We start from the raw sequence: 14,813 nt of genomic DNA on the forward strand, positions 1-14,813 counted from the left end.
TTAACTACTGTTGAATGCAGATGGCTCACACCTGTAATTCTAGCTAACTGTGTGACAGAAAAGATCAAGAGAGCCATTATTAACACATAGTTGACTGAAATGGCACATGTCTGTCATGCCGAGCTAGGTGGGAGGCTAAGAGTGGGAGGATCAACATTTCAGGCTAGACTGGGTAGTAAAATCCACAAGACTCCAAATTTCATGGTGGGATGCCAAGATGTAGTGGGCACAAACCTGTGACCCCAGCAATGATGTAAAGCCTAAGGTGGGAAATGAGACCATGTGTGCCTCAAGTAGTAGAACATCAACCTAGCAAGCACAAAACTATGCTTAAACACCAGTACAGGAGGAAAAACAAACAAAACACCTATACTGATTCAGACAAAAGCTTCCCATCAGCTTCTTAGCCAAGGATTACCAGACATCTGAGGCAATCATCCATTATTCAAACTGAACAGAAGGAAAAAAGGAACTTAAAAGAAACTAGTAATTTCTTAGAATCAGACTTTCTAAACTAAATCTGGTATTTATAAAAATCTTCAAAGTAACAACAGTTAGACTGTTGTTTAACCTGTTATACAGGTTAAGAGGAGACAGAAAAAAACAATGGTTTTCTAAGTAATGTATATAGATATTTTATTGTCTTTAAGCCATAAAATATGAAATATAAAATATGAAATAAGTAATAAAAGTAAAACATTACATAATGGGTGAAGGACACAAAGATACAGAATAATATATATTTATATGTTTTTGTGCACTCAAGATAAAAAACAGTCAATCTTATTAGAATAGAATGAAAACTTGCAATCAAACTACAAAAGGTATTACATATTTCTAAGGCCCAGTGTTGGCTAGTAAAGAAAATGAAGTCTTATAAAATAGTAACAATAGAAAAACAAGTTTGCACAACCTTCACAAAGAAAAGTTCATATGTATCTTCTGGGGAAGAGTACACAGACTTCTGATCCAGTAACACTTAGAAAATGAAGAATTATGCTACTGGATACTATGAGGCATATAAATTTTTGTCATTAGAAGCATTTTTGTAGCCGGGCACTGGTGGCTCATGCCTGTAATCCTTGCTACTAAGGAGGCTGAGATCTGAGGACTACAGTTCAAAGCCAGCCCGGGCAGTAAAGTCTGTGAGACTTTTATCTCCAATGAACCACCAGAAAACCAGAAGTGGCACTGTGGCTCAAATGGTAGAGTGCTCACCTTGAGATGAAGAGCTCAGGGACAGCGCTCAGGCCTAGAGTTCAAGCCCCACAAGTGACTTAAAAAAAAAAAAAGAAGCATTTTTGTTTGTTTAATTAATCTATGAAGAACAAGGCTATCTAAAAAGTAATGGGAGTTAATACTACCAAAATAGCAGGTATTTAACAAACAGTGGCTATGTAGTGTTATATTTAGTTTATATAGAAAAGACATTCAACCAATAACATGCTTTTTTATCCTGGCAACACTGTAAAAAGATACAAAAACTAAGCCAGGCACCGGTGGCTCACTCCTGTAATCCTAGCTACTCAGAAGGCTGAGATCTGAGGATCATGGTTCAAAGCCAGCCTGAGAAAAGTCCGTGAGACTCTTATCTCCAATAAACCACTAGAAAACTAGAAGTGGAGCTATGCTCAAGTAGTATAGCACTCACCTGAGCTGAAAAGCCAAGAGATAGTGCCCAGACCCAGAGTTCACGCCCCACAACCGACAAAAAAAAGATACCAAAACTTGAAACATTAGTTTTCATTGTGTAGTTTCTTCTATATGCTATAAAAAGTACTAAGTAGCAAGTATAATGTTGAACTATTCTTGCATTACTCATAACTATTCTTTTGGATTTTTTTTGGCAATGCTGAGTACTTCTTTATTAATAAAGTGTAAGATTTGAGCTGATAAATTTTATTAGTATTTTACTATTTTAATGTTAATATTAATAATTTTAAACCAATACTCATTTATCAGGCTAGTCTCAAACTCATGATCTTCTTATGTCAATTGGCCTCCCAACTGCTGGATAACAGGTATGTGCTACCAGGCCTAACAGTTTAATTTTGATATTACAGGGAATTTGTAAAACAAACTAGTTTTCTCCATTTCATCCATTCTGAATTAGTTACTTCCTCTTATTGAAATGACCAGTACCACCATATAGGCCTAGTAATCTTTAAATTTTAAATCTTACACAACTTTTATAAACTCTTCTATAGTTTCTGGACTCTTCAAATTCTCTACTACATGAGTCATTTTAGTAATTTAATTCTCCTTGGAATTAACTTAGTATTCTTGCATAAACTGTGTATTTAATCATCTATAGCCTGGTACTGGTGTCTCATGACTGTAACCTATTCAGAAGGCTGAGTCCTGCCAGCCTAAGCAGAAAAGTTTGCAAGACTTAAATCTTCAATTAACTAGCAAATGCCATGCTAAAGGCATGGCTCAAGTGGTGGAGTGCCACCTGTAAGCAAGAAAGCAGAACAAATAGCTTGAGGCTCTTGAGTTCAAGTTTCAGTATCAGTATAGAAGGGAAGAGAAGGGAAGGGAGGGGAGGAGAGGGAAGGAAAAGGAAGGGAGGAGTAAGGGAGGGGAGGGGTAGGAGGCAGGAAGGCAGGCGGGCAAGATGGGCACCAGTGGTTCATGCCTATAATCCTAGGTGAGATCTGAGGACTGCAGTTCAAAGCCAGCCAGGAAAGGAATGTCCATGAGACTCTTATCTCCAATTAGCTACAAAAAACAGATAGTGTAGATTGGCTTAAGTGGGAAAGCACTAGCCTTGAGCAGAAAAGCTCAGGGACAGCACCCAGACCCTGAGTTCAAGTCCCAGGTCCAGGAAAAAAAATCCATTCCCATCACCCCTCTTTCTCTTCTGTATATATAGTTCACTTAAATATCCAGAAATAGCCGAGCGCCAGTAGTTCACGCCTGTAACCCTAGCTACTCAGGAGGCTGTGATCTGAGGATCACGGTTCAAAGCCAGCCAGGGCAAAAAAGTCCATGAGATTCTTATCTCTAATAAACCACTAGAAAACCGGAAGTGGTGCTGTGGCTCAAGCGGTAGAGCACTTGCCTTGAACTGAAGAGCGCATAGACTGCGCCCAAGCCCAGGGTTCAAACTCTATGACCGACAAAAAAAAAAAAAAAAAAAAAAATCCAGAAATAGTAACATGATAAATTGTAGAATACATACATGAAACCACATTCCAACTGAATATATGTACTGGACTGGAAAGATACTTACTGTGAATAACATTTTTAATTTTTTTTAGGTAGCATACTAAGGCATGCAATATATAATAGTATATTCAGTATGTATATATTAATATTACACGGTAATACATTTGTATGTTAATATATTACTATATTAATATTTAATTTGGGGGCAGTATCATAGTTTTTAAGCTCAGGCATTCAGGGCTTCAAGTTTGCTCTAATAGTACTCTACCACTTAAGCCATGACTCTAGTCCTGCTTTTGGCCAATTGTTTTTTATACTGTCTGGTCGACTATTCTGTCTGGACTGGCATCAGTTCTACTCCTGAATAGCCAAGAACCAAGAATAACCTGGCAAGGGATAGCTTAAAGATTATTATACTTCAATTATCCAGGCACAAAAATGATGATAGCTTGGTATAGACAATTCGAAATGGTCAGATTTGAATTCGTTTTAAAGCTAAAACCTATAAGCTGTGCTGACATATTTTCTCCAAAAGAAAAAGCCGAAAGTGGCATTGTGTCAAGTGGTAGAGCGTTAGCCCTGAGCTGAAGAGCTGAGGGACAGCGCCCAGACAAAGAGTTCAGGCCTCACAACCGACAAAAAAAAAAAAAAAAGGCTATATGGAATTATAACCAGAAAGTCTATTTTATACATGTAATATTTTGTGCCAGGCTTCCAGCTCTGCTCCACAGCTGGCATTCTACCACCTGAGCCACATCTCTAGTCTAGAATTTTGCTAGTTACATGGAGATAAGAATTTATTACTTTTTTGCCCTGGCTAGCTTCAAATCACAATCTCAGCCTCCTAAACAAATTATAGGCAAAAGCCACAGAAGGCTGGCAGCCATGTAAAATTTAATATGTCTATTTTGACACTCAAGTCGAAATTTGGAATGTGCCTCTGCATAAAGAATATGAAGATTTCACTGGAAGATAAAATTTATGTATTTGGTACAGACTGAAAACAAGGGGTGGGGGGGGGAAGAGAGAGAGACAAGTCCATAACCTGGGTTCCATAACTAAACATAAATTAGAATACAGTATTCTGAAAGTGGAAAAAAATTTCCCAGAATAAGGAACTGATCATCTCTGTGAAATTAGAAGAGGCTAAGAAATGATCACTAGATTTAATGTCAAGATCACTGCTGACATTGCTGAGAACTGCTTCAGTAGGGTTAATAATAGAGAAAGACTGACAAGCATGGAGTTAAGAGAAAATGAGAAGTAGAGCTGTAATGTAAACAGGTAAGATCAGGGCTGGGAAGGTGGCTCAGTGGTAGAGTGCTTGCCTTGCATGTATGAGGCCCTGGGTTCAATTCCTCAGCACCACATAAACAGAAAAAGTCGGAAGTGGCGTTGTGGCTCAAGCAGTAGAGCGCTCGCCTTGAGCTGAAGAGCTGAAGGACAGCGCCTAGGCCCAGAGTTCAGGTCCACGACCGGCAAAAAAAAAAAAGAAAAAAAAAAGAGGTAAGATCAATAGGTAGAAGTTTCAATGGGTTTGTTGTATTGTTTGATTTTTTGTTTTTGTTTTTTTTTTGGGTCCAGTTGTGGGGCCTGAACTCTGGACTTGGCCACTGTCCCTCAGCTCTTCAGCTCAAGGCTAGCGCTCTACCACTTGAGCCACAGCGCCACTTCTGGCTTTTTTCTTATGTGGTGCTGAGGAATCGAACCCAGGGCCTCAAGCATGCAAGGCAAGCGCTCTACCACTGAGCCAACTTCCCAGCCCCTGATTTTGTTTCTTAAAGGAAACTGCAGTATGCTTGTTTGTAAAATAATCCAGTAACACTGGAAAAACTGACAATAAAGGAAATAAAATACAGTAGCAACATCCTTTAGTAGGTTAGAAGGGATAGAATCTAGCCAGTAAGTTTGACTTGAACATAGACAGCAACACAGGGAGAATTCATTTACAGTGGAGGATGAAGATGCTAGCATAGTATGTGGACAACATGCTGTCTATGTGGCTTAGAAATAAAATGGCTCATTAAGTCTTCCAAAGAAATTGGCAAACTACAATCCTGTAGGCCAATTTTGGCCTGCTGCCGGTTTCTGTAAATTAAGTTTCATTGAAACACAGCTACTCACTCATTTACATTGTAATCTTCAGTTGCTTTTTCATGTTACAATAACCACTGATAGCTTCAACAGAAACCATACAGCCTCCCAAGTCATTGATAGTCAAAGTTTACTTAAGTTTAATATAATGGAATTTTCCAATAGTTACTCTAAGTTAACTGAAGCTGGGTGCTAGTAGCTCATGCCTATAATTCTAACTACTTTAGGCTGAGATCTGAGGAACAGAGTTCAAAGCTAGTCTCAATTAACCGGCAAAAAAGGTGGACTGAAAGTGTCAACTAAGTGGTAGAGTGCCAGCCATGAATAAAAAGCCAAGCAAGAGCACAAGGCCCTGTGTTCAAACTCTGGTACTGACACCAAAAAAAGTCAGGAAAAAAAAAACTTTTTTAAATCTTCAAGCTAGATACATACGGGTTTTCACAATGAAATTTACAACACTTTATTTAGCTTTACATTTTACCATCACTAAAGTGGCAAAATATTATCTGCTCAGACTGGCTCCAAACTCTGATCCTCTAATATCAGTCTTCTGAGGAGTTAGGATTACAAGCAAGAGTGATCAGTGATTGCCTACTGGTTATTTTCAGGACAGGGTTTTTTCTCCACCTCAGCATGTGCCTGGATTGATCTGCCTACTTCAAACTTTCTGTTGTTACTGGAATTACAGGCATGCATCACCAAATTCAGCTTCTCTCAATGGAGGTAGGAGTCTTGTGACTTTTTGTTTGGGCTATCCTAGAACTGACATCCTTCCAATCTTAGCCTCCCACACATTGTGGGATGATGGGCATATGTCACTATACATAACTATGGGTTAAGAAGGAGGTGTCTCACAAACAGAATATATTCTGTCTTGGCTGGCCTTGCACAACAATTCTCCCAATCCATCTCCCAAGTAGCTAGGATTACAGATATGAGCTCAGCTCGTATCTTTACCTCTTATTATTAAAAAAAGAAAAAGAAAACCACTAAAAATAGATTTTGTTAACAGTTAAACCAATCTTGATCAGCTTATAATCACTTCAAACTGTGGGGTTTAATTATTCTATATATATATTTTTTTCTTTTTGCCAGTCCTGGGGCTTGAACTCAGGGCCTGGGCACTGTCCCTGAGCTTCTTCTGCTCAAGGCTAGCACTCTACCGCTTGAGCCACAGTGCCATGTCTGGCCTTTTCTGTTTTATGTGATACTGAGGAATTGAACCCGGGCCTTCATGCATGCTAAGCAAGCACTCTACCACTGAACCACATCCATCCAGCCCTATTCTATATTCTTATCAAAATTCATTCATAGGTCAAAACTCAGTCATACTTTCCTTCAAGAAGCCTTAACTGTTAGCACTTTTAAGGTGAGATAAGTTTGGAGAACTTTTATGCATTTCTAAAATACTAAGCATAGCATTATGTTCAACACATGCTTGTTGATCTATGTAGACTATATAAAAGTATACTCTACTAGGTAAAGTCCACTCAGCCTAATACATATAATTCTTGATTATCCATGCACGTGTACATATTGGTATCTAATAGACATTCAACTGTTTGGGAATTGGATGCATGTATAAATGATGAATGAAAAGCACCTTTAGTGGGGCTGGGAAGGTGGCTCAGTGGTAGAGCCCTTGCCTTGCATGCATGAGGCCCTGGGTTTGATTCCTCAGCACCGCATAAGCAGCAAGAAAAAAGCTGGAAGTGGCAATGTGGCTCAAGTGGTAGAGCGCTAGCCTTAATCTGAAAAGCTGAGTTCAGGCCCCACGACCAGGCCCCCCCCCCAAAAAAAAGAAATGCACCTTTAGTAGGTGGAAGAAAAAGACAATTTATAGGATGTAAATTATCAACTTGAAATTCTACATCTTAAATTCATAAGGACTTTATAATTATTAGTACACTTTCTGCAGCAATGCAATTCAAACAGTTTAATAGACTATTAACCCAAGGAACAAGGACCACAAGGCAGCTCACAAAATCAAAACCACAGGTACCATAAACCATGATCCCTAAGATTGATGCTCGTGCTGTCACCATCTGTTTTCATCTCTATATGGCTTTACTTTTTCCCACAATAAATGAGCTTCTCATTCATGTGGGAAAGAATGTCACTAACCCTCTCCCTGATTAACAATGTGAGAAGAAAAAAAAAGAACTATCTTTTTCATAGCATTTACATGTCAATTCTAAAGGATTCTGACTGGTTCTGTTGAGTAACTGTTGCAATAGGGATGACTAGGCTTGGATGTTAAGATTATAATACTTGACTCATGGTCTTGACAAAAATAGTATGTATATCTTCTACCAGCCATATCATCTGCAACCAAGTTTAGATAGAAATTGATACATTACTGTATTTTGGAATTACTTAACTTTCTATGAAGCCATTTGTTTTCAGCTATTACTACCTCCTTTCTTCTTGCTGTTTTGTCAGTTCTAAGACTTGATCTCAGGGCCTGGGTGCTGCCCCTAGGCTTTTTTGTTCAAGGCTAGCCCTCTACCACTTTGAGCCACAGCTCCACTTACAGTTTTCAGGCGGTTAATTGGAGATAAAAGTCTCACAGACTTTCCTGTGCAGGCTGGCTTAGAACTCACATCTCAGCCTCCTGAGTAGCTAGGATTACAGGTATGAGCAACCAGTAACTGGCCCATTACTACCTCTTGAAATGAGATCTCTGTGAAGCCCAATTAACTTTAAGCTCTAATGCATTCACAATCATTCTATTATTCAGATGCTTTTTCATGCAGCAATACCAATCACACCATCAGATTTTGTTCACAATCTTTGAAGACAGAATACTCAAAATCATTTTGGTAAGTTATCATTCAGCAGCTTCTTTCTTACTTCACTACTGTATCCAAAGCTTTCACTCTTCATTATATATTTTCTTTTTCTTTTTTGGCCAAGTCTTCTTTTGCTCAAGTCTAGTACCCTACCACTTGAGCCACAGCACCACTTCGGCCTTTTCTGTTATGTGGTACTGAGGAATCAAATTCAGGGCTTGATGCATGCTAGTCAAGCACTCTACCACTAATCCATATCTCCAGCCCCTATATTTTCTAAATCACTTGGCTCAAACACAGCATAGAAAACTTAGTATTAAGCATTACTTTCTACTAAGGAACACCACAGTTTTACATGGTCAACCAAATGTTATGTGATTTACTAAACAATATTATTAATACATGTTTACTAACATAAATGATAGCCTGGTATCTCAACTCAGATTTGTTGTTCTCAATATAGTTGGCAGGAATTTCTTTTCCCTTCTTTTTTCTTTTTCCTTTCTTTCTTTACCTCTCTCTCTTTCTCTGTCTCTCTCTCTCTTCCTTTCTCTGGGAGGAGGTGATATGAGTTTGAACTCAGGGCTTACTTGCTTGCTTGGTACTCTACCACTTGAGCCATGTTCCAGCCTGGATTTTTTTGCTAGTTATATTTAGAGATGGAGTCTTCTGGACTTTTCTTTTCAGTGTTGGCTTTAAATTGAAATCCTCTGGATCTGGGTCCAAGTAGCTAGGATTACTTGCATAAACCACTAGTATCCAGCTCAGGCATACTTTCCTGACAAAAATAAAAATTCATGCTTTTGTGAAAAATGGTTCTGAAAAAGAAGCCATCTGCTGGTATTGTTCACAGAAGATCATGGTTATGATTCCTAGAGTAAGTAAAGTAGTATAGTTGGCTTCAGCTATTTCAATAGTGACATATATAATCTTTATTCCAAATTTAGGGTTATACAAATATGTGTATTTCATGTACTGGCTACACAGTATTAAAAAATTCTTGACTCGACCAAGAACTTTGGGATTTCAAGCAACACAAGCAACAAAGCACTGAAATCCATGTGTCAAGGGCAAATAAACCACATTTTCTACTGCTAATCCCTTATACCAATTATTATCCTTTTTTTTCATCCGGATAGATGATTGTCCACAAGAAACTAGTCACAAAACTACAGTGATTCCCAAGTACCTTTTCTGATTCATAATGTAGATGCCATTAATCATAATGTAAATATGTTTGTGTATTTTTTTCTTTTAGGTGCATTATTTAGCGCTTGCTAGAGTAAAACACAGACATTCTTCTGGTCATTTATCTAGCTTTGAAACATGTTTCTATCATATTCATCTCCATTATTCATGACCAGGAGCCATTAATAAAAAGTCTACACTTAGAAGAATGACATAGTTAAAGCCATCTTTAGAACTCTAATGTGAAACTATAAAACCAAAAATTACTTTTCTGCTTGCATTAAAATGAAAACCCATATATAACTGTCTTACTGTGGCCAAAATTAAGACTCTCAACTTTTAACTTACAAAAATTCACGTGTATGTTAACTATTTTAGATTTAGTCCACTGTTAAAAACTTAGAAACTACTTATACTACAGTATTTTAATCCTCACCTTTCTTCAAGGAACAGAAGGCACAAAATTTAATGTTTGACAATGTCACAAGCAGGAACCATATCAAGAGACAGTATCTGGAAATGAAAAACAAGTATTTAAAATTTTTGACAGTAAAAACTGTTAGTAAATATATCAGTGGTACTGGGGACTAAACCCAAGCCTTAAGCATACTAGGCAAGTACTCTACCACTTGAGCCACATTCCTAACACTTTCATTTGTATTTTGTTCTTGAAATAGGATCCCAAGCTAGCCTCAAACTCTCAATTTTCCTGTCTCTTCCCCCAGAATATCTGGTATTACAGGTGTTGTTCACCATGCCCAGCTTTTTTGTATTTTTTATTCAATTATACTTTACATTCAGATTATGTGTATCAAATAATTGAAGGGAGAAAAAAAACCTCTGAATTCAGTGATAATGCCACAAATTTATGAAAAGTCACAACTCAAAGCTTAGAATTAAGCTAATTTATTATCTTTATTTAATACAAATAGAGCAATTTGTTTTGCCCTAAATCACAGATCTAGTATTTGTTTCAGGATGTGATTCCAAGTCCAGTTAACTTACAACCAATTTACCAGCTCTTAATTTTCACTTCATGGAAATATCACAGTGAAACCTCTTCACACTATAGATATATGCCAATTCCAAAATATTTTTTAAAGTATTTCTCACTTATTATCTAACAATCTTATGAAAATTGCTCTCCATGTAAATACCTCACTCACAAACTATACACTTGGGATCAAACAATAAAACTTTAAGACTTTGTAATAATGATTTTCTTCTGTTTATAGTGCTTTGGCAATACTGTTTTAGTGGAGTATCTGAAGGATATGGGTAAGATTCAAGTCTTGTATTATAAAAAACAACAACAGGGCTGGGAAGGTGGCTCAGTGGTAAAGCGCTTGCCTTGCATGCCAGAGGCCCTGGGTTCGATTCCTCAGCACCACATAAGCAAAAAGAAAAAAAAAAGCCGGAAGTGGCGCTGTGGCTCAAGTGGTAGAGCACTAGCCTTGAGCTGAAGAGCTGAGGGACAGGCCCCACGACTGGACCCCCCCAAAAACAACAACAACAACAACAACAGCAACAAAAACCACTTGTAGTCAAGCATGTTATATGCATGTAATCCCAATATCCAAATACTTGGGAGACCAAGCCAGAAGAAACCAGTACCTGAGTTCCATGCCAGCCTAAGATATATAACAAGACTGCCTCAAAAAGTTTACTAAATGCCTTACTATACATAATACTTCGGTGAGAATAATTCCAAACAACTACAAACAGATCAAAAATGAGTAAAATCACATTAAAATTACAAAATCTAGAATGAATTTGAAGTAGCAGTTTGGAAAGGTATTTCTCCATCTATGTAATTGAAAATGGACATTATAGATAATCTTTAAGGTGAAAGCCATAAAATCTCAGATTTTTAAGTCATCCCTTGGTATCCATAGGCATTGGCTTCAGCAACTACCACAGATAACAAAACTTGGCTCAAGTCTTGTATAAAATGGCACAGTAGTCACATATAACCTGTGCACATTCTCTTGTATATTTAAAATCACTCTTGGATTACTTACAATACTACAGGTCAAATACCATACAGCTGCTACTGTTGAGCAAAAGACAAAAGAACCTTTGTACATGTTCACAGTATAATTGTTTAATTTCAACAATTTTCATTTTGTAATTGCTTAAATCTGTGGGTGTTGAACTCCTTGGACAAAGTGTGCCAACTACTATGAAGTAGAAATAATTGTTCCAAATATTTTATGTTTTGTAAGAATATCACTAGTTCCCCAAATTATGGAAAGCTGTCAAGCTAATACTTTACAGGTCATTCTTTAAACACAACTATGGAACAATTCTCAACAAGAAAAAAATTCCAAGTCTGTAAATTTGTTTAGTGCCTTCATATTTTGAGAGTGTTAAGCACATTCCAATGAAATCCTAGAAATGGCACTTTTATAGGTTAAAAGTATTTCGTTCAACCAGGTGCCGGTGGCTTGCACATGAATCCTAACTACTCAGGAGGGTGAGACCTGAGGCTCATGGTTCAAAGCCACCCTAGGCAGGAAAGACGGTAGGACTCTTATCTCCAATTAACCACCAAAGAGCCAGAAGTGGAGCTGTGACTCAAGTGGTTCACCAGCTTTGAGCAAAAGTTCAGACAATACCCAGGCCCTGAGTTCAAGTCCCAGGACCAGCACAGGCACACACATTATTTAGTTTCTCAGAATGTGAAAATGGAATTGTCAGGTGTACTCTGAGAACAAACTACATATTTAAAGCTAAAATATTTCCCTTTGTATTACTTCAAAGTTCAGAAACTTTTTTGGGGGTACTGGGGATTGAACCTAGTGTTGCACCTGGTAGGCAAGCACTTTGTCACTGAACTACATCCCAGCCCTCAAAACTTTTTGAATCGCAACATAGTAAGCTAAAACATCAGTTGAAATAGTTCCCTTTATATTATTTAATATAAAAACGTACGGAATCACAATATACTATAACCAGAGAGGAAAGGACATGATGTGAAGTGGTAAAAATCGGAAGCATTTAAAAGTTCAATGTACAAAGTAGATATTCAATGTGATATCCTTTTATCTTCCTAAGATCATAACCCAACCATCTATTATGTTTACCTTCCTTATAAAATGCTAACACTGAAAATATTAATATAGGTGTCATGAATGTTACAAAAATAGATTGCTGGAAGACAACGAATCCATTTGCAGATCTGCAGTTAAATTACAAATGTTAGAGATTTTCAATGAGTCAATTTAAATGATCCATATTCAACCAGATGATATGAGCCTTAGAAAGTACACTCAAGTGAACTTCTTAATGAAGAGCAATTCAACAGTATTAGTAAGCCATACCTAAGATATAAACTCTCAAATTAAGTTTGAACACAGATGTAGTATGTAATATCATGTAGACAATCATTTAAGTCCAACAATTTTATGAATTCTTAAACATTGACCCATTTCTCCTCCCCCCCCCCCAGGGGTTTTTAAGTAAGATTTCTGGTAATTAACCATGTTTTCACCTAAATGGCTTAAAAACATGAAATGCCCCCAATTTAAACCTAAAATTAAAAAACTGAGCTTTAACTTTTGTTTTCTAGACTTTCAAGGTAGATCCATGGCGTTGGTCTGTGAAAGGCTGGGGAGAGGGAAGTTACCTCAGACACTCAAGCCATCTAGTCAGACTACCACTTGACAAAGAGAACACCAGGCTGAGAACAGATTCAAGACGGACCCAGCAGGTAAAAAGGCCAGTTAGAGGGAACTCAGTTGCCAAAACTGTGGTGGCATCTGCAGGAAGGGCGTCTAGCCCGCCTGGAGGAGGGCGCCACGGCTGTGTGCGCCCGGAGTGGGCGTCTGCAGGAACCCCCGGCCTCTCTAGACGGGGCCGCTACAAGGGTGCCGTCGAGTCAAGCCAACTCGTCGAGTTGCCAACCAGCAAACCTACAGCTCGAGGGGTGCGGGCCGCGGGCAGCCCATACTGTCGCCACCAGCCGCGGGAGTTGACGAGGCGCTCGAGGAGCCCGGCGTCCCACTTCGCCCCAAACAGCTCGCGGTCCGCCCCTTCCTCTCGGGCACCGCCGCCCCTCGGGCGCGGAGGAACACCGTTCGCGCCGGCGCCTCACCGCTCCCAAGATGCGGGAGGGTGTGAGCTCCCAGAGCCAGGGCGACAGCTCCAACTGCCCGCACTCAACCCGAGCCCACGACCAGGGGCGGGGCCCGGCGGTCACAGCCCGCGGAACAGCCGGGGGAGGGGGCGACGGGCAAGGAGGAAAAAAGACTTCTCTAGAAAAACTTTGGGACAAGTTGGGCGGAAGCGCTGAATGGCCGGGACTATTTAACGTACGCTTCCTACCCAAGAATGGGAGCCCTAGGCCTGTGGAACCTGGGGGGGCACCCTGTCACCCCGCGAACTCTCCCTTTCACCCCTGGCTGACCCTCTAGGAGTCCGATCATCCTAACTGGTCTTGGCGGTCCCGCACACAGGGAATACCTGTCGTGGTCCCCATTGCCTGCGAGCCTCTGACGGCGGCCATTACCCTTCCATCCGGGTATTTCCGGAAAGCCGATCGTAGCGCTACCGGGGAATGCACGCTGCGGCGGAGGGATTTGCGCTGCACCTGAGGCGAGCGGAAAGGAACGGAGGCCGGCAGGGTCCGCGCCTCAGCCTAAGGAGAGTAGGCCCTGGGGCTACGTGCGCCTCGCTGCTGACCTCCAGTTGGCGCGCTCTCCTGCGGATGACCCTCCCCTCCCCCCTTCCCTCGCCGGCAGCCTCGGACACCCTACTGCCAACAGAATGGCGGGCAGGCGTCCACCCTGCTCTCCAGAGCAGACACCGGAAGCAGGGGCCGGGTGCAGTTGCCAGCCCTGGCTGACAAGGGAATGGTCTCCATCCTGAGGTTTGAAGTCAGTGCTGCCTTAGCAGGTGGAGTCTTCCCCCACGGTTATAACCGCACGTGGGTGTTAGCCGCCACCGAAGCCCAGGTCCACCCGCAGCCATGAGCCATGAGTTCAACTCTAACCACGGCCATTCTTGAAGCTGGTCAGAACACTGTCTACAGTGACCCCAACTGCCACAGCCACCCTGCCACATGGCTGGCCCGGACGCAGGAGCGGGACCTCTCCCCTTGCGAGTATCTCAGGAACCACGGATTCGGACTCACTACAAACCGAGCCTTTACAAAACAAGGTCGCTGAAAGCGAGCTGCTGTGTCACACTAACAGCCGGGAGGGGGAGGAAGCCCAGACACGCAAAGCAAAACTCCTGTCTATGTTTTGTCGTTCCGTTCGTTCTTAAGCATGACTGAGGCACATCGCTGAAAGGGGCACCTAGTGAACCTTTCAAAACAAGCAAGTGTTTTTAGTTGGGTTATGCGTTTGTTTTCAATATTTCAACATTATATACAGGTCAACTGGCTATTCACAAAATTTTCTCTCCTTTAATATAAAGTACTTACACTGAAGAAGAATGCTAACATTGTCACAGAAAGCTATCATGGAATGTATTGCTCACCCTTCCATCAGAAAAGCTCAACTAACAGGAATCCACATCAGTCATATATGACTCTATAAAACACACACACACATTCATAAATAC

At 40.3% G+C, this 14,813-nt stretch overlaps 1 protein-coding gene across 4 annotated transcripts in view; it reads right to left on the minus strand.

Annotated features, from left to right (window-relative positions):
* Positions 1–13,789, minus strand: part of Znf518a (zinc finger protein 518A) — a 28,674-nt gene extending 14,885 nt beyond the window's left edge. The window contains exons 1-2 of one of the 4 annotated variants that reach the window (XM_042689395.1): positions 13,710–13,789; positions 9,682–9,758 (exon numbers count right to left, since the gene is read on the minus strand). The gene's annotated coding sequence lies outside the window, so the exon portion shown is untranslated. Of the gene's footprint in view, positions 1–8,647; positions 8,667–9,681; positions 9,759–12,873; positions 12,921–13,163; positions 13,217–13,709 lie in introns of those variants that run through there. The other 3 variants (XM_042689396.1, XM_042689397.1, XM_042689398.1) reach the window with 3 other exon arrangements.
* Between the last annotated feature and the right edge of the window lie 1,024 nt (positions 13,790–14,813).

The sequence above is a fragment of the Dipodomys spectabilis genome, unplaced genomic scaffold (genome assembly GCF_019054845.1).
Source record: "Dipodomys spectabilis isolate Male_0828 unplaced genomic scaffold, ASM1905484v1 ptg000125l, whole genome shotgun sequence".
NCBI lineage: Eukaryota > Metazoa > Chordata > Mammalia > Rodentia > Heteromyidae > Dipodomys > Dipodomys spectabilis.